Source organism: Neophocaena asiaeorientalis, unplaced genomic scaffold (assembly GCF_003031525.2).
Source record: "Neophocaena asiaeorientalis asiaeorientalis breed wild unplaced genomic scaffold, Neophocaena_asiaeorientalis_V1.1 scaffold177, whole genome shotgun sequence".
Taxonomy (NCBI): Eukaryota; Metazoa; Chordata; class Mammalia; order Artiodactyla; family Phocoenidae; genus Neophocaena; species Neophocaena asiaeorientalis.
Window position 1 is genome coordinate 13,116,524 of NW_020172779.1, and position 26,927 is coordinate 13,143,450.

General features: G+C 38.4%; 1 protein-coding gene across 6 annotated transcripts in view; it reads right to left on the bottom strand.

Moving 5' to 3' along the window:
- CYRIB (CYFIP related Rac1 interactor B) overlaps positions 1 to 26,927 on the bottom strand; it is a 114,018-nt gene that overhangs the window by 60,268 nt on the left and 26,823 nt on the right. The window lies entirely within an intron of this gene.

Consider the following 26,927-nt stretch of genomic DNA (forward strand, 5'->3'; position numbering starts at 1 on the left):
CAAGGCCTTACTTATTTTTAAGAGGATCACTGTCAAGTTTGAACTTCCTAGATCAGACACTCAATATAAATGTATATGATAAAGTTAGATATGGTCTTTAAATATTATCTTTCTGTCTACTAGGCTGCCACTTCATACGTACTTACGGTGTTTGAGACCGGTGTTACTATGCTAAGCACTTGGCATGATTTATTTCATTGAAGGCTAACAATCTAATGAGATTAAAATTATTACCCTCTTTTCCTTGATGAGGCTTTAAAGGGTGAAGTAGCTTACCCAGAGTCACGAGAGAGGGAGGGGTGAAGGTAGAGAAGAAGGAAAGGGAAAGAGCGGGAGGAAGGCAGGGAATAGGTGAGAGAACTATTTTTCAGGAAAATGTTAAAGCAGTAACAGTTACAAAATTCCTTTCTGTAAATGTGACTTTCTGTAAAATAAATACTACTTCCCTACTAACTTCCTCTGTAAAATTACAATGATTCCTTAAAAAACAACCCACAGCAGCATAACTGGAAACCCTGAGGTAGGGGCTTCATAAAAATGATCACCAGGCTTTGGGAACATTATGCAGAACCTTCTTACTTCTGGATCTCCTGGCTACCGTCATCGCCTTGCCCTGATTACTGGACTTTCTACAATGGGATTTCTCTAATACCTAAATTCAGGTATGTTTTGGAACATACAGCAACAAACATACTGTAAGATGCATTTGTGGACAACAGGCGCTGCAACCATCCCAACCTAAAGATTCCACAGGCTTAAGATATATTCTGTAAAACAAATACATACCCTATTTTGCAGTCCCATAAACTCAAATTCTGTAAAACAAATGCTTGTTTCAAAGAAAATAGTTTTCAGTGTTGTTCATGTAATCTACTCCATATATTCAAAATCCCTTATAAAATTTACACATAGGATTTAATTTTAAAGGAATGGTAAATAAGAAGAGAGGTAATAACAGGAAAAATTTACAATTCTATATGTAAGGAAAATATCATTTTCCCTACGGTCAATTTTAGAAAAGATCAAATAAATACCTGCTTGTTTAATTATACTTCTTCCTAAGAACATAATGCCCCAAAAGCATCCTAAGTCACTGTATTAGCACTGAAATGACTATCTTTTCCAGCTTCTTGCCCTGTTTCATCACCTCCACCCCTCCCATCACTGCCACTCTCTCCACTCCTAGTCCTACTCTGAATTAAAAAGTTTAAAAAAACAAACTATGACTAAATTTGGTTCATCTCAGAAATGCAAAGTCGGGTCAGAAAACCTAGAACTGATTTTTACCACATTAACAGATTAAAGGAAAAATACTCACATATGATCAGGTAAAGATGCAGAAAGAGCTTTTGATGAGAGCTATACTTACTTGTAATTAAAAAAAAAACTTAGCAAAATAAGAATAGAAAGGATAAAAGGTATCTACCTCTACCAAAAGCCTATAACAAATTAAATCATTCTTAATGAAGAACTGTTAGAAACGTTCCCTTTAAAATCGAAGTGAGACAAACATGTCTGCTATTACTACTTCTATTCAGCACCATACTGCAGGTTCAAGCCAACTTTAAAAGTCAAGAGAAAGAGATTAAGGGTCAAAAAAAATTTAAGGAAAAATCAATTCATTGAGTTTGGCAAGGTAACTGAATATTATTATCAATATGAAAATCTCAAATGCATTTCTATTTTCCAGTAAAAAGCTCAAAAGAGGGGCTTCCCTGGTGGCGCAGTGGTTGAGAGTCTGCCTGCCGATACAGGGAACATGGGTTCGTGCCCTGGTCCGGGAGGATCCCACATGCCGCGGAGCGGCTGGGCCCGTGAGCCATGGCCGCTGAGCCTGCGCGTCCGGAGCCTGTGCTCCGCAACGGGAGAGGCCACGGCGGTGAGAGGCCCGCGTACCACAAAAAAAAAAAAAGCTCAAAAGAGAATTTTCCCCACAGACACAATTTACAATAGCAAAAAGAAATACAGTAACTAGGAATAAATCTAACAAAAGTTCTGCAATATATGCATGGAAAAAAATCATAAAACTTTATAAAAAGCCATAAATAAATGTAAAGACATCATGTTCGTAAGAAGACTCAATACTGTAAGAAATGTCAATTCTCTCTAAAATTCATGTAAATATTAAATGCATTTCCAACCAAAATCCCCAAAGTATTCTTTTATAAAATTTTATAAGCTGATTCTAAACTTTACGTGAAAAAGCAAAAACCTAAAGAACAGTCAAAACGCTCAAGGAATCAAACAAGACAACTTGCCCAATCAGATATCAACATGTAAAATAAAACAGGGGCTGCCCTGGTGGCGCAGTGGTTAAGAATCTGCCTGCCAATGCAGGGGACACAGGTTTGAGCCCTGGTCCGGGAAGATCCCACATGTCTCGGAGCAACTAAGCCCGTGTGCCACAACTACTGAGCCTGCGTTCTAGAGCCCATGAGCCACAACTACTGAAGCCCGCGCGCCTAGAGCCCATGCTGCGCAACAAGAGAAGCCACTGCAATGAGAAGTCCGCGCACCACAATGAAAAGTAGCTCCCGCTCGCCGAAACTAGAGGAAGCCTGCGTGCATCAACGAAGACCCAACACAGCCAAAAAATAATTAATTAAAAATAAATAAGTAAAATAAAATAAAACAATAGTAATTAAGACAGAATGGTATTAACATAAAGACAAACTGGCAAATGAAAAGCAGCACACAGTCCAAAAGCAGAATGCATAGTACAGGAACAAATACAGACTTTTATGAAGAGAAATTAAATGTTAAGGGGCTGCACTGCAGATCACTGGGGAAAAGAGACTGTTGCATAAATGGAGCTGGGGTAATTGATTATTCACATAAAAAATAAAATAAAATCCCTATCCTATACCATACATAAACCAATTCTCACGGGATTAAAGACTTTAACTTGAAAGGCAAAACTCAAACTTTTACAAGAAAATACAGGAACGGTTCTTTACAATCCCAAGGTAGGGAAGGGGTGTTTAATTTAAATGAAATATAAAAAGCATTAACCATAAATGAAAAGACTGATAAAATTGATTATATTAGTATCAAAAACCTGTTTATCAAGACACTTTAAAGAAACTGAATATATAAACCACTAAACTACAGAAAGATACTGACAATGTATATAACAGAGAAAGGATTAGTATCTAGTACACAAAGAACTGCTAAACTCATAACAAGACAAAGAAATCACTGGAAAAAAGGCCCACAGTCATGAAGAGGCATTTCAATAAAAAGAAGCACAAAAGGCAAATCCTCAGCCTTGACATTTACCAGCTAAAACAGTATGAAATACCATTTTACACCCATTAGATTAGTAAAAATTAAGAACTCTAACAATAGTAAGTGCTGACAGAAATGGGCATCAATAGGTACTTAGACACCCAGTATGTGGGATTATAAATTGCTACAATCACTTTAGGAAACATTTGGCATTATCTTGTTAAAGTGAACACCACATACCCTACAATCTAACAGCTCTACTCTCAGGTATATACCTAGAGAAACTCTTGCATATAGATGCCAGGAGAAATGTACAAGTATGCTCAAAGCAGCATTCACTGTTACAGAGGGGAAAAAAAAAATAACAAAACACTGGAAACAATCTAAACTTTCATTGATAGGAGAATAAATAAATTGTAGCTTTTTCACACAATGATAATGTATAGAGCAGCCCAAAGGAGCTACAGCCACCTAGAAAGATAAGGATGATTTCAGAAACAATGATGAATTCATTAAAAGTCTCAAGAAGACTACGTAACAATTTTCACATAGCTCAAGAAACAGCAAAACTGAAATACATATTATTTAGAGATGCAGACATTTATGGGTTTTTTTAATCTATAAAAGTGATAAACACAAAATTCAGGAGAGTATTTTCCTCCAGGGGAGGCAGGGAAATTGTATAGGGAAGCAACAAAGTAGGTTCCTAGATCTTAATTAGTGGTGAGGTTCATGGACTTTCACTTTATGCTTATTACTGATTTATAACTTACATATCTTTCATATATGAAGTGCTGAAGCACATTACAGAACGGTTCGGTAAAATGAGTCAGTGAATTCTTAATCTGCATGTCATGCTTATGGTGACAGCAATCAAGCACGTTTTCTCCTATCACTGTTAAAGAAACTGATAAATCTACACACAAAGCACAAAGGTGAATGGTACAATTTAGTACCTTGACTTTCAGGAATCTGCTCCAGTTTCAAAAAAGCAGAAGTTTTTGAGAGAAGCCTTGCCTCTTTCTAAGGTGTTTACAGTAAAAGCCCTCTTTTCTCCATCAGGATAATCAGAATCAGAAGTTGTTCAATTCAGCAAAATTCTTGATTGAGATAGGTAGATGTAATATATATGGCATATTCATTAGCTAATCCTTTTATGAAGACCAAAACACATTCTTTGAATACGGATCACTTCTAGAGTACTGAATGGGATTTCCTGCATAGCCTACTGAGATTTTTCAAGCTCTCTGTGGTGAAGGACAGCTGTTTTGTTTTTAAATTTTCCATCCATCGTGGTCCAAAGAGAAAAAACCCAGAATACTAATATACTAGGAAAAAAACCCTAGAATACTAAAAAAAAAAAAAAAAGTAGCTTTTAAAAGACTTGCAAAATTCAAATCCCAATTCTTTGCAGACTGGCAACAGTTTATAAACTAGTGCTGGTTTACAAAATGTAACATAAAGCATGAACTCTGGAGCCAGACTGTCAGGATAAGCTCCAGACAAATTACTCTCTCTCTGTTCATCTGCAGAAGGGATAACAAACAGTAATACCTACTTCATTGGATTATTGTGAGGAGTAAATGAATATATGCTTAGCACTTTAAAATAGGATTTATTGTATAAACGATACCCATAAATATATTTTTTCTAAAACATCAGGCCGTCTTTTTAAAATGTAATGAGAAATGAAAATACTGAAAATACAGAATGCTTTATATTTCTAGTTTTATAATTTTCTCCAATCTTTTACATCATTATTAGTGACCAATCACAACACTTCTCTCAAAGCCAGTCAATGACTGGTCACTGAACATCTGCTATCCAGGTCATACACAGACTGCAAAGCATATGGTTGTGCTTCCTCCTTGTCTCCCAGTGACAAACCCATGTGACATTTTACAAAAAGGGATAACCAAACAAGAGAACTTGCCGACAAAGATAAAGCTACAGGAAAGGAACAAAAGTGCTAACACTGGAAGTCAAATTCTAATGGAACATAAGTGGGGCTATAGAAGAAACAGCTGACTGCGAAGAACGTTGACACTGCTGCCATTAGGGAGACCAATACGCAGTCGGAGGAAGAACTTCGTGGAGGCAAACTTATCAATATAAGTGAGAAAAGTGGGTATGATGAAAAGGATGAAGATGTCTCAGAGGAAGTGACACCGACAAAAAAATTCTTATGAAAGGAACTCACAGATATGTTTCATGACATTGAGAAGGCAATGGATGTTGGAAGCCGATCCAGACTTAGAAAAAAGTATGACAATTTGGCCAAGCCATAAAAATGATACTCCATATTGTAAGCTATACAACGGGGTGGGGGGCGGGGGGGAGGGAAGCATGTGATTTCTCAGTAAGTATTATAGATCTAACCTATGTAAAAATACATAAATATTATTAGGTCTAACCTACATTAACAAAAGGAAAATGGTCTCTTTTGGAAGCAAAGAATACGAAGTCCGTCCATTCATGTCCCTCTCTACAACTGTGGCAGTCCACAGGGTACCTCTGAAAAGTATACTTCACAGTAACAGAAACAGACAAGTCCATGGCTGGAAAATCCTAAGTCCCAAGGCTAAGTCCACTTCTTAATTTGCTCTAGCCATTTTTCCTACTGCTGGAAATACACAACCTAAGTGTTTGGCAGCAATATACCAAAAGTGCCAAATATTGAGATAATGCTCTACAAAAGTATATATTTAAGTGCAACATGTTCTCAAACTTCTGGGTCTGAACTGCAGTATCACAAATTTCAAAATACAGATGGTTGTATTTTGAGTCATCTATGCAGTCTTTTTAAAAAAGCCTTATTCCATACACTAGAATGAAAAAAACCAATCTATGCAAAATAAAACTAGGAACCACTGATAAAATCAAATGTATGCATGCCACTCAAAGTTTCTTAATCCTTAATATAACATTAAAAATTAAGGGAAGTAACTTGTAAAATCTGGTTGTATTGAAAGGTAATTTGTGTTGCTTACAAATAACATAAGCCAGTGTACCATTTAGTCTGAGCTACTGCAGCAAGACACCAACCAAGCCAGCATTACAGACCTGATCCATATTGGGCCTGTGAGCTTCAGAGAGAAGCTCTGTGCCTGGGTTGTCACACACTGCTCTCCTAATTCCAGAGAGTTCTATGACCCAAACAAATATTTAATCACCTTCCTGACAAAAATATGGATCCATACGTAATACAATTTGACAGAAAGAAAGCATTAGCTTTTAAACTTTAAGCAAGAATCTTAAGTCTCCCAAAGCTTCAATTTCTTCATCTGTAGAAAGGAAGATAATACCTATTCATAAGATTGAGAGACTCAGAAATAACGTACGAGGGGCACTTATTCCACTGTCTGGCTCTTTTTCCAGGTCTTAACCTGTCACATTAGGCCAAAAGCATTCCCTCTGCATAGGTGCCGTTACTACCATTCTTGTAGTTTTCAAGGCCCAAAGAGTTTAAGCAGCACCAGAGGGTGACAGAGTTTCTGTTTGTTGATTCAACAAGCAGTACTAAAATCTTTATCTTATCTCCAGCTGTGCTTGAGATACAAAGAAATAAGCCAATCTTTATCCTGAAAGAGGTTTATGACTTCCTGTGGAAATGATACTTGCATATGTAAAAAGTAACAATTCCTTAACAATTCTGTCCATACTAGATCACTGTTACAGACTACAATTATAATAGAAATTTAGATAAAATTTAGTGTGAGAAGGTATATTCCAAGATACTTAAGAATCTTTTCATGGGGCTTCCCTGGTGGCACAGTGGTTAAGAATCCGCCTGCCAATGCAGGGGACATAGGTTCGAGCCCTGGTGTGGAAGATCCCACATGCCGCAGAACAACAAAGCCCGTGCACCACAACTACTGAGCCTGTGCTCTAGAGCCCGCAAGCCACAACTACTGAAGCCCGCGCAGCTAGAGCACGTGCTCCACAACAAGAGAAGCCACTGCAATGAGAAGCCCACGCACCGCAATACAGAGTAGCCCCCACTCGCCACAACTAAGGAAAGCCCACATGTAGCAACAAAGACTCAATGCAGCGAAAATTAAATAAATACATAAATAATTTTTTTTTTTAAAGAATCTTTTCATGGACCCCACAACACATCAGTTCATTCAACAAAATGTTTGGCTCTTTCCCAGGACTGAAAGCCTGTTCATTGTCATTGTATCCCCTGCACTAAGCACAATGCCTGACACGTTGTAGTCTCCAATGTGTGTATCCTGGATGAGCGGATGAGTGAATTAAGCAAACAATATGAAAAATGATTTAAGGATACCAGAATAAATGTGACTTGTTTAGAGTTATGGCCCCATAAGACTGGCCATTCTGCTAAAAGGATTTGTTTGGGAAAATGAGAGATAAGGAGAGATCAGTAAAAAAGTAATGGATTAGGGGACTTCCCTGGTGGTCCAGTGGTTAAGAATCCGCCTTCCAAAGCAGGGGACTCGAGTTTGATCCCTGGTCAGTGAACTAAGATCCCAATGCTGCGAGGCAACTAAGCCCGTGCCCTCTAGAGCCTGCACACCACAACGAAGACCCCGAGTGCCACAACTAAGACCCGATGCAGCCAAATAAATAAATACTTTTTTAAAGTAATGGGTTAACTGGGGCTTCCCTGGTGGCGCAGTGGTTGACAGTCCGCCTGCTGATGCAGGGGACACAGGTTCGTGCCCCTGTCCGGGAGGATCCCACATGCCGCGGAGCGGCTGGGCCCGTGAGCCATGGCCACTGAGCCTGTGTGTCTGGAGCCTGTGCTCCACAGCGGAAGAGGCCACAGCGGTGAGAGGCCTGCATACCGCAAAAAAAAAAAAAAAAAAAAAAAAAGTAATGGGTTAACTGATAAAATTTAGAAAGATGTGTTATTTCCCCTATTTAAATTTAAATTAATAAACAGACTTTAAATAAATTACTCTAAGGTGTGCACCATGGTTTTATAGATAATGGTTTTTCCAGGCTAACAAAATAATTCAATTGCAACAAGCATAGATAACCACTTTGAAGAGATACTGTATGTCTGATTTGTAGTGTTACTGCACAATTATCTGAGTAGTCATCAAATAGTAGATTTTTCAAAACTATTAAAAAATACCTTGTCACATAATTTTTTTAAAAAATGTGCTAAACTGTTTCCTAATGGCAATTCAACAAAGATTAGTAGAGGACTTCCAACACCAGGTGTCACATGCAAGGCAGAGTATAAAATGCTGAGTAATAATATAAGACCTGCCCCCCAGAAGCTCACAGTCTATGAGAAGACACATAAACAAATTATTGCAATACAGTGTAATACAATGCTATACCAGAGTTCTGTGGATAAAATGCTTTGGGAAAACAAATGAAGGAGTAATTGAATTCTGCCTAGAGGACAGTGTCAGAGAAAGCTAGAAAAGTGATGGCCCTTGAATTTGCCTTGTATGTTTAAAAGCACCACCACCACTAACAACTTCCATAAACATTTTTCATATGCTTTAAATTAAGTAAAACATTTTTTTAAGTATTTATATGAGCATATCCAGTAACCAGGAAAAAAAGGATATTCTCTCCTCCTAAAAGGGGCATTTTAAATGCTATCCGTCTGGTTGCTAACAAGGGGCACATAATAGGTTAACGCTAAAGTCCTTAAGAAAAAGCTTTGTTAAACTGAGACTGAGGCAACATCTAGAATTCCAGAGAACATGGAACTTCCCTGGCAGTCCAGTGGTTAAGACTTCACCTGCCAGTGCAGGGGGTGTGGGTTCGATAGGGAAGCTGAGACCCCACATGCCTCGGGGCCAAAAAAATCAAAACATAAAACAGAAGCATTATTGTAACAAATTCAACAGAGACTTTAAAAATGATCCACATCGAAAAAAATCTTAAAAAAAAAAAGAAAGAATTCCACAGAACAACAGGTAAGATTTTTCAGTCCCACTAAACAACAAAAACCACGCCAATTTTTTCAACAATTACTAGCCCATTTGCTATGCATGTTTAAATCTTAATCTGTTTGTCTTTTTTTTATTTCTAGTTATTGGAGAGTTTAGATAATTCTAGATATTGACTACTCAAGCCTGAACTTATATACCAACTAAGGGGGAAACATGTTCAAGAGAGGACATGTACCCATCATGGTAATCATTTCACAATATATGGAAATCAAACCATCATGCTGTGTGCCTTAAACTTATGCAGTGATGTTATGTCAATCACCCCTCAATAAAACTGGAATAAACAAATAGGAAAAAAACACATACTATTCTAAAAAGTATTCTTTAATGACCAAAGTGTGTGTGTGTTGTGTGTGCGCGCACGTGTGTGTGTTAAAGCTTTATCTTTAAAACACTGTCCAAAAAAGCTACACATCCTGGGATAAAATCAATTTTTTTCTGTGTCTATCTTCTCCTCTTTAAAAACAAACTTACATATCCTACAAGCTTTTTTCTTAAGAATGAAAGTAGCCACATGGTATCTAATGGGTTCAACAGATAACAAAACATCAACAAAAACAACTACAAAAACATCACATCATATAGGTTAATTTAATTTCTCAAAAGAGCTGGTAATTCTTTAATGGACCTTTGCTTTTCCTGACTTTAAGAGGTTTTACAGAGATATACAAGTGGAAAATAATCAGTATTTCCAGATTTTTGGCATACATATGTATATTACCTAATGCTGCCTCTTATGTAATAAGAAGGGACTGTCATTTCCTGAAATTACTGTCAACATGTACACATACCATTTTGTGCTACATGCTCAAAATAGTGTATGAGTGTTATTCTTAAACATTAGTATATATAATATTTATATAGTATATAGAATATAAGGCAAATCAATAAATTAAAACTTCTCCAACCTATGTAGAGAAAAAACTAATATTGTGCTATCTTTATCTTACAGATTTCGTTCACATGATTTAACAGATGAACATCCACAAACCAAAGGAATGTATCACTGCAATACTTCAACTGCTGTTATGAATACCTTCATATCATCAGTAATTTTTACCTATATAAAAAAATGAACAAGATATGATTTTAAAATAAATCACGTAATTTAAAAATAAATCTAAAATTTTAAATGTGCCTTTTCAAGGGAAAGATCTGGCAGGCACCGCCTCAAATGAGGGATCGAACTTAGTATCATCAAGAAACGTGACAGACATTGCACGCCTCCTGATGTGATACAATGGGACATCCTCAATAATATCCTATGTAAAATACCTGTCAAATATGTTTAGCCTGAATCTATTTACAAGGAGACATAAAACAGACAAATCCAAATTATGGAACAACTTCTAAGACAACCTGCCTGGATTGGAAGGAGCAGGTATGAGGTTACCAAAAAAAAGCAGGTGTTCCATTTCGGCCATGTTAAATGCGCCAGGTCAAGGGCCTCCAAATGAAACATACATGGAGGGTGGATGGAGTACAAGAGTAGAGGTCATGGAAGGTCAGCCCACAAATACTGCACCTCCACCCCTAGGACTTCTTATTTTGAGAAAATGATCCAAAGACCAGGGATTCTTGAGAAATCATTCACAGTGGCAGCAACAAAAGACCAGTGTCAGTGTCCTAACCAGACTATATATAACCTGGACTGTGTTTTCCTGATGCTTGCCCTCCCCTTTGGTTACTGCTCAGTTTCTGGAGCCTGAATTCCTAGTCTCTGCACCAATTTTGTGAGCTTACTTGCCAGCCTCCCAATAAATTCCTTTTCTATCCAAATTACCCTGTCAATTTCTGCAAGTTGCAACCAAAGATGTTTGAATTAATTATAAAGAATATTCTGGGCTCAAATACAAAGCTAATTATAATTTCCTTCCTGATTTAAAGCCATTCCTACAAATAAGCAAAACTTAACTATGTTACAAATGTAACTCAGGTGCAGAGTATGAAAATACTATGAAATTAAAGATGACATAAATCAGCTTTTTGAGGCATTTAAGAGGTGACTGTATCACTAAAACTAAAACTTGAAGTTCCAAAGTATAAAATTAGAACATTAAAAAAGTATAAGAGAACATCCAGAAGCGATGACGAAATACCAAGATCATTTTAAACTGTATCAATCAAATAAAAAACTAAAAAAGCTTTCCAGAAAAATTAAACACTGAAGCATGTTTTGAGAAAATAACACTAGAATGATACCGGTTTTTACAAAGTGTTCTCTCTGGGGTAGGATGCCTTCTTTTTTCTTTATAAATTGCTCCAAGAACAGTAATGAAAAGATTCTCCACCTGGGTCTACCTTTTCTTTAGACCCCTATTTCACATGCTTCCTCACTAAAAACCAACACATAAGTAAAACTACTTTTCATTGTTTCTGCAAACCTTTCACAATTCAAGTCAAAAGTGAATTTTTAGCTATACTAAAAGCTAACACTTCTTACATCCTTGATAGTAGTATCCTGTAGTCCTATAAATCCCCTAATCCGTTTTGTATTTTAAAGAAATACATTTAGAGGAAGTAAAACACATGTTAAGAACCTTTAGAACTATAGGAAACATCTGCTTCAATGAGGAAAGAGGGCTACTGGTACTGGTGAATACCTACTGTGTGCCACACATTTTGCTGTAGACCATAACCTCTCTGTAAAACACTAGAAAGCAGGTGATGTTACCCTTTTTATAAAAAGAAAATGAGGAAAATTAACCTCAAAAATTGGTTTACTTATCTCATGTCAGTACTAACAAGGGGTGACTCAAGCACAGATCTGCCTGGTCCCGAAGCTGATGTCATTTTATCCAGAACAAAATGCCTCAATGGGCACATTCCTCTCGTAAAAATTTGTTTTCATTGATATATTTCTTATTAGAAAAACAATAGTAACCATTACCCTGAACAAGCAGAACCTGTGGGATGTAACCATGAAGCAACTTTTTGTTCACTGCTGTCCTTTAAAGTTATTCTTTGGTGACAGTTAATGTCCCTGAACTTTTATTTCGGCAAGCCTGACTTTGGTCATTTTCAAATTATAAAAACTATCTGAGTTTACAAATTGATAGATCCAGTTTAGTACAACTGTCAAAATTTTTCATTCAAGGTTACAGCTTCTCCCCTATGCCAGCTCTGCCTAAGGCAGGCTAGCAGCTTAGGCAGTATTAGAGGACTGTGCTTTACCCCTCTCCGTTCCACCTTAGTAACCCAGGGTGGGCAATTAAGCGTCACTGCAGGACATGGGCACCCTCTTAGCTCAAAAACGCATAAAGCCGATCTGTCAGGAACTGCTTTCAGGGTTCTGGGAAGCTCTCACCCACCCCAGCCCTTTGAGATCTCTCATTGAAATTCCCTTGATGGAGAACAATGCATCTCCTCTGGGAATCCAGCTGTTTATTCCTCCCCACTCCGCCCCATACCACCCTGCTCCTATGGGCTTCCTCTCACTAGTGGCCCTCATAAGGTCCACAGGAAACACGTACCCCTTGCCCCAAAGAACACTAACCCACAAAGGGTCTTCATTTTCCTGAGCTGCCAGAGCAGACAACGTCTCCTTCGCCCAGGCATGGGTGAGACAGACATCAACCCACTGTGTCCCCCAAAACTGAACCAATCTCAGAGTAAGCTGTCCAAGTCACTGCCTGTGCTTGGGGGCGGGGCACCAGACTAGGAGGGATATTAGAAGAAACTCCTAGCATACCAACAACTCAGTTCAAAAACTCTTCTTATTTCCAACTTCTGAATCTTTTTATACCAACAGATGGGGTAGGTGTTAGAAGTCACAAGATCCATTTTCTGGCTCTTTCTTTTGCAAGACCTGAATGGCTTTCTTACAACTCATCTCAGAATTGTGCATCTACTGACTGAGGGCTAAACTCAGAATAAGAGCTCCATTTTAACATCTTATTACATAATATACTTAACACTTTTTCTAAAACTTCCACCAAAAGTGGAAAGAAAAATCCATAATCCCACCAGAGTTAGCCACTGCTAACTGCTTTCCATTCTGTAGAGCCCATTTGTCATCTGAAAATTTCCTATTTCAAGTTTTAACTTTTAAAATCGTGAACGAAAACACCTCATTTATATAATTTCATTGAGCAATCCATTTTTCCACACAATCTAAGCATGCCATTTTCAAACACCAAATTTCCACTGAACCAATGTGCAGGTGGCTTTCTGAAACTTGTCTCTCTCTGTCACTCCCCAAAGTCAAAATCCCCACTGCCAGAAATTAAACTTCAATCTTTTTAAATTAAGCATAATCTGTATGGTCTCCTATACCTGCTACACCTCTAAATGTGGTTTTAAACCATGTATTCATCATATAAAATCATACTGCAAGAAAAATGTGAATGTCAGAGAAGTTTCTGATCATGTAATTTGACCTACACTCACATGAGTCTGGTCACAGCTCCACAATGGCTACTCAAAGTATCTCAGGATCCAGCTTCATCAAGGCAAGGAGGTTGAATTCACAAAGTACAAAAGAGCAAATATGCTATTCCTTCATAACATGGTAAAAACCAAGCTTGCAGCAGGGATCAGTCCCCATCTGACTGCAAATAAAACTATTACTACCCATACATATATATTTATTGGCTCCACACTCATTGTCACAACTGCCAAAAAGTTTATCTAATACTCAAGAGGAGATTTATGGGAACTTTAAACGTTTGGGTTTTAAAAAATTGTTCATTTATAATAATTATGAATAATAATTAAATGGATGAATTATTCATTTAATTATTCATAAAATTTCACTTATTTTTGGCTACGTTGGGCCTTTGTTGCTGTGTGCAGGCTTTCTCTAGTTGCGGCGAGCGGGGGCTACTCTTCGTTGTGGTGCTCGGGCTTCTCATTGCAGTGGCTTCTCTTGTTGCGGAGCACAGGCTCTAGGAGCGCGGGCTTCATTAGTTGTGGCACGCGGGCTCAGTAGTTGTGGCTCTCGGGCTCTAGAGCACAGGCTCAGTAGCTGTGGCGCACGGGCTTAGTTGCTCTGTGGCACGTGGGATCTTTCCGGACCAGGCTCAAACCCGTGTCCCCTGCACTGGCAGGCGGATTCTTAACCACTGCACTACCAAGGAAGTCCCAAAACTTTAAATGTTTAAAACTGGATTTGGGGATTAGTTTTGTTAAAGTTTCACATATAATCTGCCATCCATTCACGGAGCACACATTTAAAATTTTGTTTTAAAGCCATGTTTCAGCAGATGAAGTGAAAAATAAATTCCATTTAACATGCTACCAAGAAAACAGCACTCATAGTTCTCAGTCCAAAGAATCTTCACTCTTCTCACAAGTCTGTGTCAGTAAAAACTCACAGAATTACAAAAGCGCCCGAAGAAAGAAAAACAATCAGTTCTCTCTTAAAGCTGACAACAGATGCATTCACTCAAAAAGTACACAAGAACAAGGAGCGTGGGCAAATACTGACGTGTCTTTATGTATAACTGTGGAGGGTGTGTGTGCACTCATACAACATGCATATATGTGCAGAGACATCTGGAAACATGTTCACCAAAACAGTGACTACTTAGATGGTGATTTTTGCTTCTTTTACTTTTCTATATTGTTTCAATTTTTATGAATATGAGTACATATTTTTACAAGAAAACAAGAATGCTATTTGCTTTATTACAATATGGTATGAAAAGCAACAGTAATCAAAGTACTTGGTACTGGCAGAACGACAGACATGTAGACCAATGAAACAGAAATGAGAGTCCAAAAATAAACCCATGTATCTATGGTCAACTGATTATCAACAATCAATATCAATCAAAAATACCAAGGCGGGCTTCCCTGGTGGCGCAGTGGTTGAGAGTCCGCCTGCCGACGCAGGGGACACGGGTTGGTGCCCCGGTCGGGGGAGATCCCACATGCCACGGAGCGGCTGGGCCCGTGAGCCAAGGCCGCTGAGCCTGCGCGTCCGGAGCCTGTCCTCCGCAACGGGAGAGGCCACAACAGTGAGAGGCCCACGTACCGCAAAAAAAAAAAAAAACCAAGGCAATTCAATAGAGGAAAGGACAGTCTCTTTCAACAAATGGTGCTGAGACACCTGGATATTGATATACAAAAAGATGAACTTAGATTTTACCTCACACTATATACAAAAGTTAATTTAAAATGGTTCAAAGACCTAAACGTAAGAGCTAAAACTGTAAATCTTTTAGAAGGAAACATAGGAGTAAATCTCAGGACCCTGAGTTGGGCAAAGATTTCTTGGACACAGCACCAAAAACACGATCCTAAACACAAAAGAAAAAAAGATAAACTGGACTCCATCAGAATTCAAAAACCTTGCAACTCAAAAGAGACCATTAAGAAAATAAAAAGACAAGCCATTGACTGGGGGAAAATATTTGCAAATCATGTATCTAATAAGGAACTTGGATCCAGACTATATAAAAGAACTCTCATGACTCAGAAATAGACAACCCAATAAAAAATGGGCAAAAGATTTGAAAAACATCTCACCAAAAAAGATATAAAAATGACTTTAAAAGATATTCAGCATCATTAGTCATCAGTCATTAAGGAAATATAAATTCAAACCACAGTAATATATCACTTCACACCAACTAAAATTGTTATAATCCAGGGACTTCCCTGGTGGCGCAACGGTTAAGAATCTGCCTGCCAATGCAGGGGACACGGGTTCAAGCCCTGGTCCGGGAAGATCCCACATGCTGTGGAGCAACTAAGCCCATTCACCACAGCTACTGAGCCTACACTCTAGAGCCCGCGAGCCACAACTACTGAGCCTGCGTGCCACACTACTGAAGACTACGCGCCTAGAGCCCGTGCTCCACAAGAGAAGCCACCGCAATGAGAAGCCCGCGCACCACAACGAAGAGTAGCCCCCGCTCACCGCAACTAGAGAAAGCCCACGCACAGCAATGAAGACCCAACGCAGCCAAAGATAAAATAAATAAATTTATAAAAATAACTAACTAAATAAATAAAATTGTTATAATCCAAAAAGACAATGACAAGTGTTGGGAGGATTTGGAGAAACTGAAATCCTCATATGGTAGTCTGGACAACAGCAGGTTTTTAAAAAATTAAACATAAATTTACCATGACCCAGCAATTCCATTCCTAGGCATCTACCCAAAAGACATGAAAACATATGGCTGCACAAATGTTCAAAGCAGCATAATTCTCAATAGCCAAAAAGTAGAAACAAGGACTTTCCTGGTGGTGCAGTGGTTAAGAATCCGCCTTCCAATTCAGGGGACACGGGTCTGATCCCTGGTCAGGGAACTAAGATCCCATATGCAACGCGGCAACTAAGCCTGCACGCTGCAACTACTGAGCCCAGGTGCCACAACTAGAGAGCCCGAGTGCTGCAACTACTAAGCCTGAGTGCCACAACTAGAAGGAAGCCCACGCGGCACAACGAACAGCCCGCGCACCACAACTAAGACCCGACACAGCCAAATAAATAAATAAATATTTTTTTTAAAAGAGACAATCCAAATGTCCATCAACTGGTAAATGGATAAACAAAATGTAGTATATCCATATAATGGAATACTACTCAGCAATAAAAAGGAACAAATTATTGGTGTACACTTGACCCTTGAATAATATGGGTTTGAACTGCACAGGTCCACTTACACGTGGACTTGTTTTCAATAAATATGCAATAGAGTAAGTACTACATGACGAGGTTGGCTGAACCTGAGAATGCAGAACTGCAGATACAGAAGGCAGACTGTAAAGTTATACACAGATTTTCAATTGTCTATATATAATGTTTTTCCCTAAACATACATACTCATGATAAAGTTTAATTTATAAGTTAGGCACAGTAAGAGATTAACAACAATTAATAATAAAATAAAACAATCATAACAACATACTTAAAAGTTACGTGAATGTGGTCTCACAATATCTTACTGTACAAATTTAACACTTTTTCCATCTTGACTAAGCACTTATACACTGTGGCCATAACTTCTGCAGTTTGAGGTGTGACAGCAAAACAAGCACAAGTTTATTTTTCCTTCTTCACAATTTCACAAACAGATTTGCTCTTACCTTAGATCTTAGCAACCTCAGAATACGACTTTTTTTCTTTCCTTATTAAGTCAAGAACTTTCACCTTTTCACTTAAAGGAAGCACTTAACAGCTTCCCTCTGGCATATACAAATTGCTAGCATCACCACTCTTGCAGTTGGGGCCATTTTTAAGTTAAAGAAGGGTTACTTGAACAGAAGCACTGCGAAACCATGACAGTCGATCTGATTACCCAGATGGCTACTCAGTGACTAAGGAGCAGGATATACTGGACAAAGGGATGACTGACATCCTAGGCAGGATGGAATGGAACAGGCGCAAGATTTGATCATGCTACTCAGAACAGCACACAATTTAAAACTTATGAATTGTTTATTTCTGGAATTTTTGATAGAATATTTTCAGACCCAGGTTGACCAGGCTGAAACCACAGATAAGGGGGAACTGCTGTAAGCGGTTACCTGGGGCTGGGGGTAGGGACGAAAATGAAGTATAACAGGGAACAGGGAACTTATCGGGTTGATGGTAATGTTTCAAAACTGGATTATGATTCAGTAAATTCAGTAAATTTTCAAATTCAGTAAATTTCCTAAGAATCATGGAATTGTACAAAATGGGTGAATTTTATGATAGGTATACTTCAGTAAAAATTTTTTTAAACAATAGCAGGAAAATAGTTAACACATGGTTATGTTTATTGACAGAATTATTGGTTTCTTCTAGATGCCAAAGTTAAAAACCAGTGATACAATAAAGCTGTGTTAAAAGAAAATATACATTAAAATAGCATATCATAACAGCACACGTAACACTTATCTCCATTATCAGGACTGTAGGTGATTTTTACTTTCTACTCTTTTGTACAGTACTTCAGAGTCATGGGAGTACATCTGTTTGACCAAATTAGCTAACAGCCCCGCATCTTTACTAAGATTAAATAAAGAAGTCACCTGCTTCTTCCATATTAATTATATAATCTGGCTATACAGGATCATAACAGAAATAAAGCTATATAAAGACAAACACACACACATGGATATTACATATTTGTATATTCCTATACCAGAGACTAAAAAAGAAAGCAGAATTATCCAAAGTCTGCTCCAGAACTCTCTGGATAGGAATCCAGCAAGGTTATACCTCAAGAGAAGGGGATTGAAGGTAAATTCAACGTATGCTTTAACCCAAATGAATGTAATGAATGAAGCTGACTTCTCGGTACTTTTGAAAATAACTTGGTAAGTATATTTATGAAATACCAGAACATATTAAATATTTAAATCTATTCACTATTATTCAAGTAATGAATAGTTCCTAGCAGTCTTTTCCAGAAACCTCAACTAACTCATGAAAAGGTAACTTACAGTTCCCATTTTACAGAAGACGATGGAAGAGAGTGTATATAAAGATTTTAGGCACAATGAATTAGTTAAGAAGCCCTGATGTGCAATGTGACCTTGCTACAAGGGGAAAAAAGTGCCTGGGATAAACTGTTTTAGAGCACCTGTTTAACCCTACTTTATGACTTGAGGGCAGTTTCCTGTAACACCATAAACTAGTTATACTTTTTTAAAAACTGTTCTTTCATCTTTCACTTGTGAGGCCCAAATAAAATCCTAGAAGGGGCCTGAGAGACCAGAGGCAGTAAAAGGACTTCACAAAAACTTCTGCTTGTATACCTCAACTAGGAAGAATTTCAAAGTGCTTAAACATTTTAAAAAATTATTTAAATGCATAAGCTATCTACCTATCCAAACTAGACAAATTGAGAATGGTTTAAAAAGTTAAATTTGATTTTAATAAAACAAGATAACACCATTTTTAAGTTGCTTATAAAGAAAACACTGAAAATCAACTAAAATGAAGTTCTTAAAAGGCACACATTAAATATGCTAATAGACTACTAAAAAGGGGTCAGTGACACATACCAAAGACAGAACACTGGCCAGTTGTCACCATGACACATACTATAATGGAACTTAGGCACACCCATTTCAGAGGGTTGCCAACTCCAGGCTACATATTTTGACTATTGCTTCAACATACTGTTCTATAAATAAAAAGAAAAGCTTTAGTTTAATTATACTCACATTTTAATATAGGAAGTCCCACTTATCAAAGACTATTTCCAAAATGCTTCAGCCTTTCATTTTTAGGCATCAACCTACTTTTACCCACTAGCAACTTAGCACTAGTGCCACCATAACCAGAAGATTATTTTACATTTCCAAGTCTAAATTCATGTACACTTTAAGCCAAATGAATGGAATAAATGAAGCTGACTTCTCTGTACCTTTAAAAACAACTTGGATAAATATATTTACTTAATATCAGAACACATTAAATGTTTAAGTCAAAAGAAGTTCAAACATAATCTTCAGCAAGTAAAGTCAGCTTTCAAAATAATACTTCTATAATGCTTGTTTACAGAAAATAACTGGAAAGGATTTAGAAAATGCAGGTTGATAAAATGGAGCCCTACCCCCTTAAAAACATGAAAAACTGCAAGTTTAAACCTCCCTCCAACTAACTATGCTAGCCTCTCCCCTAAATCTATACTGTCTCAAGATCTAGAGAAAAAGAAGCCTCACTTAAAAAAACACTGTACTTAATTACCATGGTTTTGTTTCTTAAAATTTGCCAGAATTTTAAGTAGAGCAATGTAGTTTGACATAAAGAAAAGCAAAGTAGTCCCATTCCTTGCAACCCAAGGTGGTTTTCTCATATTTCACTTTAATGTTCCTGAAATTCCACGTGACTTCTTTTTTTCAAATCAAAAGGCATCTGAACATGTTAGACATTACTTTTGAGTAAATGTTATTAGTTAGCAACTTACCTTGGAGAAAATTAACCCCAAAATTCCACGAAAGTCATTGCATAGAGGTTTGCCCTCAAAAACAAATCAAGGACATGAACACCAATAATAATACGTAGTGTGTTCCTAGTACATGCCAGCTTCTTTTTAAAGTCAGATTTATTGAAGTATAATTTACGTATGTTGGGAAACAATTCTCTATAGGTCTGTCTTTTTAATATGTTGCAAGCAGAGGTACCAACTGCCTTTTCCTTCGAACTATATTTTCAAGGACATCCGTGCAGCAAACAGCCTTGAAAGATAAAGACAGTGGCTCCCTCTAGAGCAAAGGACGGGCATGCTTACTGCTCATTACAAAAGATCTGGGTTCCCTAAACGCAGGGCTTCTCTCCACTAACATGGACCCACTATGGGTGCCTGAGGATCAGGAAACCATTACAAATGCTGATACTCTCGCTACTGTTATTACTGAGAGGAATAAACTGTCCTTCATCTCTTACACAGGAGTCTCATGTCTTCTACCAGCATCCATGAAAACGTGGCAGGGAAACTTATTCACTTCAAAGTAGGATAAGATCTCAGATCGTCATGATTCTGGACAGTTCTGGCAACAAGAATGGGATACTGACATAGCCATGACTTCCTAGGAGAGAGAGAATAAAGGCCCCCTGAGGTCAGAGTTCTGGGAAATGAGAAGACACACTGGAATCAGAGTGATCCTGGTGGTGGGTGGACAGAAGGTGGGAATAAGGATCCCCACTGTCCGGTTAATGAAAGGAGTTGAATTCATGTTTGGAAACTGAGCAGTGAGAAGTGGGATCAAAATCAGGCATTGAAATGGTGACTTGGCTGTTACTCATTCTCCCCTGGGCTGGCAGAGGAAGGGATGTGTCATGATGATGGGCAACATGCATTGTGTCTCCAGGCGAAAGGCTGTGACTGCTGAGCCAGAGAGTCCCTAGAGCTAAAATAGATTATGTAAGTAATGATGACCTTGCTGATAATATAGAGCTTTAGATGGTCCAAAAGTATTAGAAGTTCTTTTGGCTGAATTACAAGGGAATGACCAAAAGTGAATACAAAGCCTTGATTCCTGGTACAGAGTTGCTCTCTCCCTCGTGCCCTCTTCTCTATCCCTCTCTACTACTATCCCCAAACTCTTCTGCTTTACAGAGAAAAATAATAAGGGATAGGGCTGAGGTCTCCCTGACCCCCAAGAAGGACTGAAGGCCATACATACCCCTGAGAAGCTGTCCAGAAAACTTCAGAGAGGGACTCAAAGTTTTATGGCTCTCCTGGATACAGACACCCTCCTATCTGGTCCCACAGAGGAAGGGACATCAGATTCAGCTAATACGGTTTGGGCAGGATTTACAGTAGGGAAGGGAAATGAACTGACTTACTGCTGGGGCTCTTTGGGCCAATTCAATGTCCTCTTGTTGTTGCTTCTACATCCATCCTCATGTATAGTAGGAACTTATGTGGTAGACGGTTGTACTTCCCCTTCCTGTATGTCCCAGAGGGGATTCTCCCGATCAGGAAGGGCTGCATGTAGAAAAGTGCTAGTATACTAGTACCTTTGGGGCTCCACAACCCTCATAACCATTTTTAGTCACAAGTCTCTGTGACTCACGATTTTACTGATTGGAGCCTCTGACAAAGGTGCCACCTGTAGGTGCCCCTGGGGTTTGGACTCTTTTGCCACCCTGACACAGCTATCAGGCACGCTCCTTTTGTTAAGCAGCTATTAGCTTGCTACTGGGCTCTCGTGGAAACTGAATGCCTAACTCATGGAGGCCTCATAAGTTCCAGTCTGATATTCCTACTTTGGGGTGAATCAACTCATACTCAGTGACTAACAATATGGAAGAGTCAACTGAAAATGCATATTTGCAAACATAGCTGGACTGCCTTAGCCCCACATCTCAACTTTATATGAAAAAGTGGTAGTGAGCCCTCTGGGGGAAATTCATCCTCTATTCTACCACTGGACACAAAGTTATGGGTTCAATGGAGCCCACATCCAGTAAATCATCAAATCTTGTAGACTTAACATCATCCCTCCATTGTCAATAGGAGTACTGATCACTATCAATTATTTCCTGGACTTTAGCAACAGCCTTTTAACTTGCTCGCCTGTATTCAATCTTAGTTTACCTTCAGTCCATTCTTTAACAGCTGTCAGAACAATCTTCTGAAAGGACGAATGAGTATTTCACTCTCATCCCTTTTAAAGTCCTATGATGGTTTCCCCCGGCCTTCAGTCCAAACTGACTTGAACTTGTTAACATGACTCAAACAGCCAGTCTTACAGCTTACTTACTGTCTACCTCTTTCCCACACCTCTTTTATAACCTGTATTACTGCCATACAGAACCAATAACCGTCTCGAAGACGTACAGGACTTCTCTTATCTCCAGGTTCTGGCCTCTCCCTCTTCCAATGCGCATGCATTCTCCCTTCTGCCCAACTGACTAATGGTCCACTCTTCAGATCTTAATTTAGATGGCATTACAACATGGGCATTTATCCTGACTCATAAAATAAGATTAGGTACCTGCGAAATTCATACTATTTTTCTCTGTCTTTTCTTCTGCTGTAAAAAAGGAACCACTAACATTTTATTCACTGTTATATAACCCTGCTTATGTGCTCAATAACTATTTGGGTAATTAATGGCAATCACATACCAGGTATTGTGCCAGGTGTCAAAGAAAACAAACGATCAAAACCAAAAAGGAATTGTAATGATCACTCGACTTAGAAATGCATCACATCCTTCCCTATTATGTTGCACTGAAATTAATACAAAAATTTCACAAGAGTGTTATGAAGCACGTAGCAGAGATAGTATTGTTCCTATCTTATAGATCTGACAATACTATCAGACAAGAGCAAATCAGGGCTTAAATGCAATGTGTCTGTCCATACATACTAAAATTTTACAAGTAGAATCTATCAATAAGACAAGTTGAGAATTTCCAGGTGGTCCAGTGGTTAGGACTCCGCGCTTCCACTGCCAAGGGCCCAGATTCGATCCTGGGTTGGCAACTCAGATCCCGCAAGCCATGCGGCAAGGCCAAAAAAAAACAAGAAGAGCACAAGTCAACAAACTACAAAAGTCCACTTCAAGAATTAGTCAATCTCCGTTTTCATTTAAATTACTGCCTTCAATTCTCCACTACCCTCACTTAGAACAGAGAAATGGCATAAATAACCCCCCAAATAATAATATCTGGGAATATGTCTTTTTTTTTTTTTTTTTTTTTTTTTTTTTTTGCGGTACTCGGGCCTCTCCCGTTGCGGAGCACAGGCTCTGGACGCGCAGGCTCGGCGGCCATGGCTCACGGGCCCAGCCGCTCCGCGGCATGTGCGATCTTCCCGGACCGGGGCACGAACCGGCGTCCCCTGCATCGGCAGGTGGACTCCCAACCACTGCGACACCAGGGAAGCCGTCATAATTTTTTTTCACAGCGTTTTCTCAAATTGTTTGACCTTAGTAGTCAGTGTAATTTGGATTATCTGAGAACACGCCAATTTATGACTGGGAGGAGGATTTTAGGCACAGTATATGTAGACATAGTGAAAAGTGTATCAGTTTAAATTTAATATAGACCAGACATAATGCACCAACTAGACTACATCAAGCAGAGATTACTTGCATGGCAGAAAATAACTGTACAGGACTGAAAGCTTCACAATGCTGCTCAGAATAGTACCACAGAACATCATCTTTTCAAATTAAATAGCTACAAAAATACATCTTTGCATTAGGTCTTGTTTTTAAACAAAATCACCCAATGTCTTTGTAAACAGCCATTTTCACCCATGGTACCACAATCAGGAAGTGGCACATGTCACAAGAAATGCGTATAGTTAAAGAATCAAAATTCTTAGAATGATTTCCTTGTTTAAATAGTTTTACAAATGTCACTCATTTGCATTCCAATATACTTGCATGAGTGTGAAAGGGGCGAAGCTACAGCCAGTGAGCAGGAAATTATAATCCTGTATATGCTCAGAGAGTAAAGAACAGTGAACACTATCCACCCTGTGTGGCAGGTGAAAAAGTCTGGAGATTTGCTGTTTTAAGTATGCCTTCTAAATATATAACATAAAATACAGGACCTCAAATTAATACTTTGAAACAGAATTTTAGGGAAGACGACAAGTCACAGAGGCCTGGGTTTAAATGCTAGCCTTCCTCATCCTACTTGGGCGTGTGCTTGGACAAGTTACCTAAGCAGTTTGCGCCTTGCTTTCCTAATGTTAATTAACAATTAACTAGGAATTAACCTACACCTTGCACAGCTGTCATAAAACTAACTTAATGTGTACAGAGAACTTGGCACAGAGGTGTTCACTATTACAGCGTAACAATTAAGAGCCAAGACCCAGATCTACCACTTAGTAGTTGTGTCACTTTTGTTACTTAACCTTAGTTTCCTAGCCTGTAAAATGGAAATACTAACACCTATTAGCATTAGGGTGCTGTAAAGATTAAATGTCTTACAACACTGCCTGGCAAGTAGCACACACTAGGTAAGTGTTAGTTACTAATAATGTCATTATCATCACCACCACTGAAATGTTAAGTAACCTTTGCCACATTGGATTATTCCTTACATTTCTACTATATGAAAAAATGCTCCTTGAAAAATGAACCTAATTTAGTGAACTGATCATAATATAACATGAGCTCACACATTCAAGAATTTTTACGCTGACTTTTAGAAACTTTAAATGCACAGAAATTATCTGAACTGACCACTGCTCATGAATGCTGACAAGATACACATATCAAATACCCATTCTAAGTGAACAAATCCATTCAGTGAACTAAAGCATAACACAAACCAATGTCTATTGTACTTTCTCCCCAAAGATTTCAAAGCAGTTTAAAATAATCAAATAGGGCTTCCCTGGTGGCGCAGTGGTTGAGAGTCCGCCTGCCGATGCAGGGGACACGGGTTCGTGCCCCAATCCGGGAAGACCTCACGTGCCGCGGAGCGGCTGGGCCCGTGAGCCATGGCCGCTGAGCCTGCGCGTCCAGAGCCTGTGCTCCGCAACGGGAGAGGCCACAGCAGTGAGAGGCCTGCGTACCGCAAAATAATAATAATAATAATTATAATAATAATCAAATATAACAATCCTCAAAATGTACAAGTGACTTGAGAAAACTGCAGCTGAGAGGAATCAAAATCTTTCTCCAGAACTTTTGCCACATAATTACAAAACAATGTTAAGAGTCAAACTCTTTGCAACCCTAGCATTCATTCAATTAGTCAAAACATTTATTGCATATCCACCGTGCACTAGGCAGGCATTGTGCTAAACTCTGGTGTAGTAACAGAAAAGGAGAGACCAAAAGTAAGAGTGGGCAAGCCACTAACAATATTATTAAATATTTTGAAATTTTATAATTTTGTTTTCCTTGAACAGTGAAAGAGCAAATTGTAGGCTCTAACGGTTGAGTGCATCAATACTTAATGAGTTAAGTAACCTCATATAAGTGACAGTACAATATTTTCCCCATGGAGACTAGGATTAAATGAAATAAGCATCCCTCTCTACTGCTCAATCAATTACTTACTAAGTAAAGGTAAATGGCCACTTCAAATGAGTCAAGTAATCTCAAGAGTGACCTCTAACTAACATAATTTTTTACCCATTTTGGGGGGAAAGTTCAGAGAAATTAATCTTAAATTTGATGTTAAATGTCACCTGTAACCTATCAGAAATAAGCTACATTCACTTAGTTTTACTCAGCATCTGAAATTGCATTTTTGCTGAGGCAACTAGGACCAATTTACTAATCATGCCTCCCTCTGACGAACCATTTTCTTAGGAGAGAAAAATCTAGCCTCGATGCAACTATCAAATAATCTAGAGTTCATACTATATATCCTACATTTTACAAAACAAGAGTTTCCTCTCAAAAAGCTACATAACTGTTAAAGTTTTAAGGAATTTAAAAAATATATTATCTAGCAATATTGCTCTGCCAAAAAAATGCAATCTTGACTCTGAATTAAGTAATCTTAGCGCTTAAAGCGGTCATCCAAAACCTAAAAGGGGACAACCAACCAACCACCATTTTAGTACCTAGCTCCCCAGAAGAAAGGGCTGTTAGGAAAATGCTATTAATGTTGATAGCAATTGTATCACACTGATACACAGGTAAGTGTACTTCAGGACTAAGTACCTTCCTTGGAGTTCATTATTATGGACTATGAATGTCACATGAAAAAAAAAAGTGCTGTCATTTCATTTTGTGAATGCTGAATCAGGCAGTTTTAGTTAACTGCAACACTTTACAAGCAGGCTATCAAATAAGTCCCAATTATCAAGCTGTTTCAGACACAAAGCTTCTGTTTCTATTAAGTATAATTAAAGAATTAAAAGGATCAGTGTATTTTTCTTGAGATATATTAGTCTAAAATGATTTGCAATAAGTCCCTGAACACCCAAGTGACTGAAATTCCTTCAGCTATACAAAACACTCCTCTGGAATGCCAGTCTTCCAAATAGCAAGACTGTAAGAACACACAATTGATAAATTGATATTCATTCTCTACATTAAAGAGTAAAAAAATGGCAAGCTCAATAAATTCACAGGAGGGGGGGAAAAAGTGTAAACAAATGCCCCAAATCTGTCTTATGCAGAATGGCGTTTTGTGGTACTGCACGAATTCAGGCATTTCATCAGCATTCGGCACACCGAGGGCCACTCAATAACTAATGTTGACAGAAGAGCCGAGAAAAAGTCTCACCAACAAACAGTATTAACAGGTAATGTTGCAAATCAGTCACGGGACTGCGCGGGAAGGAACGTGGAGGAATCGAAAAAGTAACAATCTTCCGCCAAATTTTACATTCAGAGCAAATTAACCCATCATAGATACATAGTCCTCCGGGGGTG